General features: G+C 40.2%; 1 protein-coding gene and 1 long non-coding RNA gene across 4 annotated transcripts in view; one reads left to right on the top strand and one right to left on the bottom strand.

The window, feature by feature from the left end:
- Positions 1 to 6,829, bottom strand: part of sema6a (sema domain, transmembrane domain (TM), and cytoplasmic domain, (semaphorin) 6A) — a 109,452-nt gene that overhangs the window by 49,413 nt on the left and 53,210 nt on the right. The gene's annotated exons all lie outside the window — the stretch shown is intronic.
- Positions 3,318 to 6,829, top strand: part of LOC109956517 (uncharacterized) — a 24,976-nt gene continuing 21,464 nt past the window's right edge. For 2 of the 3 annotated variants that reach the window (XR_002274423.1, XR_002274424.1), the window contains exons 1-2: positions 3,318 to 3,444; positions 3,543 to 3,632. This is a non-coding gene — a long non-coding RNA (uncharacterized LOC109956517). Of the gene's footprint in view, positions 3,445 to 3,542; positions 3,633 to 6,190; positions 6,761 to 6,829 lie in introns of those variants that run through there. The other variant, XR_002274422.1, reaches the window with a different exon arrangement.

Below are 6,829 nucleotides of genomic sequence, written 5' to 3'. Positions count from 1 at the left end.
CAGCGGCAGACAGTCAAAAATTCAATAAACAATAAGTCCATTTCTTTTCTTCATTCTCTGTGTTTCCCTGCAGGCAGCAAGCAATGTCTGCAAATGGAGCTTTGTATAAACTTTGTCCAAGCTTCAAAAATGACAATAAACAAAAGGAGGCCAGAGCTATTTGCTCTGTCAGACAGAAACAGTCAACAAAGGTTTAGAGCGCTGTGGCCCAGACCCATGAACAAAAGCCTCTTTGTCCCAGAGTAAGGTCTTGAGGGGGGGTAAGGGAGGAGGGGAAGGTTGAGCCGGGAGGTGCCAAGTCACTCAGAGCTGTTCAGGTCAATTAAGCCTAGTGTTTGAGCCACAGGAAATCTATACTAACACTCATTATTGCTCAGACAAGAAAATGTATGTGTGCTGGCCTGGAAATATACAAGCTTCTCCTGTATTACATAGTCCAACCATATATGTAGGCACCAGCAGGGCATATGGAAAACATAAAACCCACAAGAGTTAACTACATCTCAGTCAGATGGACTGGCTGGTTGACCGGGCATGTTGCTACACCTACTTACTGTGGACAATGATTGTGTAGACAAGGAGAAAGAGGGTGCAGCAGGAGGTGGCGGTGGTGTGAGAAGAGGAAGAGGCAGGGGGATACAGCTCGTTTGAGGAGCGAACCAAAGGTGGCTGTGCCAAATGAGGTAACTGCTTTAATTTGTTGGAGATTAGAGGTTGAATGTGTTTTTAATCAATGTGTGTAACAGTGGCATCATCAGACTCATGACTTAATTACGTTCCAGCTCCCTAACCTGCGCTCAGCCAGCCTGACTGCCTTGCTCTCTCATTAACTAAATCTAATAAAGTCTTTGGAGGAACAGGCATCTTGAAATGAATCCACTTATATCGCTTTCCTGGGGCCCAGCACCATCTCCTCAAGGATAAAACCCAGTCTACTGTACATTATCAGCCCTGATGTTTAAAAAAAATAATTAATCTTTGGGAGCAGTTGAAACTAGGAAACAGTGCAGCTTTCTTAACTGAAGAGGACAAGTTTCTGGCAAGGCCATGAGCAAAATCTCTGTCAGTGAAATGTTACAAAGAAACTAAAGTCTATCAACACATTACACAACTCTGCTACCATGCCTTGCCAAATTCTTTTAGCTATGTCTTCATTAGAGTGGTGTTTGAAGTTGTTTTTGGTTTCTGTATATACAACCCATGTGACTTACAGATCACTATAGATGTTAAGTAATGCACACTAAACAACATTAGCATTATATATTTTTTTAAAGAAAAACGTTTTTTATATTTATCTTTAGACAATACAGACATATACAGCAGAAAGACAGATGGCCATAAATAGAAAACATATATTACAAACATCTTTTCAGAGGATTCTTCAACAAATACAGTCTTTCTTCTTAATCCAAATTGGTAAATTTGAAACAAAATTTCCAATTGTTCTTTAAAAAGGGTCTGTTCTTTGAAACTAAGACCATTTAATCTTTATAAATGGAAGGAAAAAAGGAAAAAAGAAAGTCGACTTTAGGTCAGTGAGATCCATCCCATGCCCTTCCTAAATTCAAGTTCACGTGCTTAAGCAAATGCCAGATGCTGACTGTCACTGTACAGTCTGCCATGACTAAAAATTGAGCATTTCAGTCCAAAACCGCAAACTCCATTGTACAATGTTTCTCATTAAGGCTCTTTGGTAGCAGTATCATTGCACTACTCTAGCTAATTGATCTGGATTGAATTTCCAGGGTTCTTGAACGGGCCCTTCTGTGTTTCTTTCACCTTGCTCCAAGTGTAACGGGCTACAGGTCACGAGACTCACATAAGCATGACCATTAAAAATGGCAACTGCCATTTATCAAATGTAAAATAAATCTATAAGACTGACTTTAAGATAAAGGAAAGACAGAAGAACAAACATTTAAATAATAAAAAAACACAGTTTGATGATATCAGTAATTTATATCTTTATAATGTTTAGCTGTCTCTTAATGTTCAGTGACTTGTTCATTATATTTAAACTGTATGTTCATATTAAACTTCAAACTTTAACTTTATAACTTTATTAAACAGACAAAAGTAAAAGCTATTACAAAAGCTATTAAATCAGAGGATTACTTGGCAGATTTAGTGTAATCTCCTGGGTTATTTTACTGCCTGCAAATTTAGAACAGCTCATGAGTAATCTGTAATTGACTGCTCCATAATATCCGACAGTAACCTTCCTCGCTTTACTCCCTATCTTGTGCCTCTCTTGTCCTAGTGCTCACTCGGTGGCTTCCAGGGCCAAAGCCTTCCAGCCACAGGGTTTTCGGTTCCAGCAGAGATTAGAGAGGGCCAAGCGATGAGGCGTCCCTCAAACATCCTGCCTGGAGATAGAGGTGGACAATGGAGCAGCTGTGTCTGTGTCAGCACCAGCTTTCCAAACATACACATGTGCGGGGACACCCCCTACCACCCTCTCTTTTACTCCCACATGCTTACACAAACACACACTTGCACCCTTTCCTCTCTTCGCCACTACACCTGAACTCACATTGAAACATATTTACTTGCATCTGATGTGTGAGTCAAGTCATGTGAGTTGCATCACAGTGAAAATGAAAGAATAAAAAACTTTGGCAGGGTCTACATTAGACCATTTTCTAGAAACTGAATATAGTTAACATTATTTTTTGGACCATTTACCAAAACAACCCTAAAGTTTTAAAACTGATTTCCTCACTTCCTGGCAGCCAGCGGAGTCCATTTATTTAATAACCCACAAAAATGGACTTTCAAGAGTTGAAATACACAATCCATCACAACCTTTTACTTCCTGACAAAGTTACATTATTGGCACAAGGTGTAATCTTGATGTTCATTACCAAAAGGTTTTTCATTCATAAACTCTTTAATCATTTAGTTTATGTAATGTTTAAAAAGACTAAGTAGAAATGAAAGGTAGGGCATCAATCTGAAACCCTCTACTATGTTTAAGAGATGGTCATCAGTGATTTGAAATAACATAGACATGTGATTTGCTGTTACTTTGCATCTTACACTTAAGGTAGCACATGTTCACATTGCATTTTATTTGTAAATATTTTCTTGGTAATAGTTTTCGAACCCTGATAAAGCCAGTCATTCTCCTGACACACCAGCATAAAGACAGGTCGGTTAGAAACAGGGCCAGGGTTCGTTCATTTGTTATTTTCTTATTCATCGTGAATTTAACTTCCACTGTTCTGTGGATGGAGAGAGGAGTGTGTCAGTGGTTCAGGGGCAGTATATAAAAGCCTCATGTGCTAAGTTTTGGAACTACAGTTCCCATGATGCTTTGGTGGGCATAAGCAGGAAGTTTACAACTTGTGGCGTGCTACAACTTGAATCCTGTTTTTTTTAAAGCCTGTATGTATGTATACTTTGGAAAATGGCATCATTAAAAGTATGCTGAATTAGCTATAGGTAAGTGGTAGGCAGTTTGTATTGGCAGTGTACCTGTGGCTGCATGGATCACTGTTGCTGGATTATTGTGATACTGAGGAAAGCACATTGATCCCCAGGTGTGTTCTGGAGTTATACAGAGAGTTTGTTTCTATGGCTTTAAGGACATTAACTCACGAGGGACATAGATGGACAACGTACATCTGAGTGTAAGTCACAAAGAAACTATGTATTTATGTTTCATGTCTGTTTAAATGTTTAGATTTTACATATTTAGATATGAATCTGAGAAGTGTTTTTTTGTTTGTTTGTTTGTTTTTCGACACATATAGCAACATTTAGACACTAGGGGTATTAAAGTACACTTATTTTTTTCCATGAGCTTTGTGTCACTGCCACTACTGCTGCTCCAGCTGCTGGCTGTTTTGATAAGGCCAAACTACAATAACTTCCTGCTGTGTACCTGTCCCTTTCCCCCCCCAGGCAGTATTTTTGCTTTACATCTCTACCTCTGCACTCTCCCGTGCTCCTCTGGGGAGGTGCACCACAGAGTTTGAAAATCTCAGATCTATGCAAACCAGTGGCCCCAGCTCTACTGTTTTTGGCTCAGATCAGTCTCAGAGTCAGACATGCAGTTCAGTCAGATTTTACCCACTGTGATCAGGCCTTTACTTGAAACATCTGAAGATGTTTTGCTGCATGGCATTCTCTTTTCCGTTATTTTGCCTCTCTCGGCTGTGAACTATGACTCAGACATGCTCTGATTATGGGAAAGTGCTGTTACACAAAACATAAAGGTCTATAGGGGTTGTAGTGTTGATCTGAACATTTGAAACATTTCTGAAGAAAACAAAATAACTGAAGCTTTGACAACTGATGAGTGCAGAACATTGGCTGTCGATGTGAATCACTTGGCGTGGGCTTTGCATTTCCCGAAATTCTGTGACAAAAATGTGTGAGTAGGATGGAAGGTATGCAAATATGGAGGCACTGTAAAAGGATGGGTACAGACAGAAAGAAAGAGCTGAAGGATTGAGGCTAGACAGTAGATCAACTGAGTGCAGGCAAGAGTGTGAGGTTGGCTGCGACAGAGTGACAGAGAGGGTCGCCGTCGCGCATGTAGCCCTGCACGGCCATTAGAACACAGGGGCTTTGTGTGGAAGAATGTCGTTTTCATAACAGCGCATTTCTTCTGGGGTAACCGCAGGCCAGCTTGATGCATCTGCTAGGTCTTTGTCAAACAATCTCACACATTGGTAGCAGAAAAGAGGGTAATGTGATTAGCATGCATCCTGCACCTTTTGCCACCACCCGTCTTTCTAAAAGCTCAATGCCTGCATGTCCACCCTTCCTCACTACCTCCCACCCTTTATCTCTCATCACCCAGTTCACCCCTCTCTCTTCATAACTGGATCATGGGTGGTAGAGCAGGGCCCATTGTACATTGTTTTGGCTTTCACTGGTTCAAATCCTCTTCACAAAGTGGATGGGAGGGAACCATGGAAGCCAGTAGGCACCTTTGGGCTGTGAAGCAAGTTGCTGGGGTTCTGAATAGGCTGAGGGCATCGAGAGGCCCTCGATGATGTGGCGGCATGAAATCCAACACAGTTCACTCACCTCCAAGCTGAGGCAGGTTGTTCTTTTCGAAGGTTGAGATTCTCATTACGTTTTAATACATTCTCTTCACACTTCCTATTGTGTGTGTGTGTGTGTGTGTGTGTGTGTGTGTGTGTGTGTGTGACGGGGTGAGTAGGGTGAGGGGCATGTTTTGAGCAGAGATACTTACAGTAACACAGTTAGGTAGGCATGTATAATAGTTGAAAACAGATGAGTTTTTTTTATATTTATTGATTAAAATTAATTCAGTATTCTCAAAATATTTCCACATCCTAGTTTTTATTGCTAGAGAGCCCAGTAAGTAGATAACTGTCTGCTCTCAAATCACTATTTAGTGTTCCTAAGTTAGTAATTTGTGCTTTTGAATTACTTAGATGCAGTGCACACCAACTAACAATATGCTAAAGGCATGTCACAGATAACGCCATGTCTTTTTTTAATGCACAATTTCTTAAGTATATCAACATACTATATTTCTATTCAAAATCAAATAAAAAAAAAACAAAGCAACTCAGCTGATTTAGATAAATATAATCAGTGTTATAACCTAACAATGGTGATGTAAAGAAAAAAAGTTAGTGCACCAAAACCCTGGTCCTGGCTTGTTTCTGAATCTCTGACTTCTCTCGAACAAACAGAAGTAGCTACAACAACCTGTAGCTTCAGCTCTTGCTGTTATAATAACTTGACACTAATGTGAGAGCATACGTTGCTGCCAAATTCTGTATATTCTCATTAATATTGTATTAACTGTGAAAATCTGAGGAGAAAGAATATTTTGCATTCTTTCAGACTTGTGTTTTGAATGGAAACTTTCAACTCATATTGGGGTGATTATAATTACCAGAGCTGTAAGTTTTGTTTCAGAATGTGGACGTGGCTGTATGTTGCTGGTGCTGGAAGGAGAGGGAGAGGAGGCAACCATGTAATCCCAGTCATTAGTGGGTTTTAACAGGATTTGGTGCAGCTACAATAATGGAGACTCTAGTGGCCTCCACTGCGAGAGCCAAAGAAACCTGACAGGGAAGAACAGCAGCCACAGGGACACAACTAAGAGAAGGTTATCTGGATTTTGACTGTGTGCCTTTGTGTCTCTGTGTGAGTGCTAACGGTAACTTCTTACGCCAATCTTTCCCTCTGCTTCTCTTAGTCTCCCACACACTCTGGTTCCCATGCTTCCCAGCATCAAAGAGGGGTGTAAACAGTGTGGTTGGTGTTACCATGGTAAAGTCTGACTGAGGGTTGGGAATGGCGGCTATGCCCTGCATGTGGAGAGACCTGGGGCATTACAACACACATACAGTACACACACACACACACGCACAATTATGTATGGAGTGTCTGAATCATTCTCTGCGTGTTTCTACCCCTCATGTCCTCAAGTCTTCCAGTTATCCTGACATAGCTTTGCATTTTCACCATTTCAGTCATATTAGTAATGATAACATGATAGTTCATTGCTGAGATGTTGGAAATCCGGTAGCATTGCTGAAAAGAAGCCAGATGTGCACCTGATAGAAATGGAGTCATGAAATAAGCATCTAGATGTTAAGGGACTAAAGTAGTCATATACAAGTCATATATTTAATCAACATTAAATAGATATGGGTCTCACAACTAATGATATTTTACAAATATATTGCAAAAGTTATATGACCTTATCAAAAGAGGCCATTTAATTAAATATTTGCTCATATACAATGGTTGAAACAGGACTGCAAAAAGAGCATTTGATTCCACCAAATCAATACATTTCATTCAAGACTCCAACTGAAGATGAATTATCAAT

Source organism: Monopterus albus, unplaced genomic scaffold (genome assembly GCF_001952655.1).
Source record: "Monopterus albus unplaced genomic scaffold, M_albus_1.0 scaffold20.1, whole genome shotgun sequence".
NCBI lineage: Eukaryota > Metazoa > Chordata > Actinopteri > Synbranchiformes > Synbranchidae > Monopterus > Monopterus albus.
The sequence above is the reverse complement of the archived record's forward strand: the minus strand, read 5'-3'. Positions and strand labels throughout refer to the sequence as shown.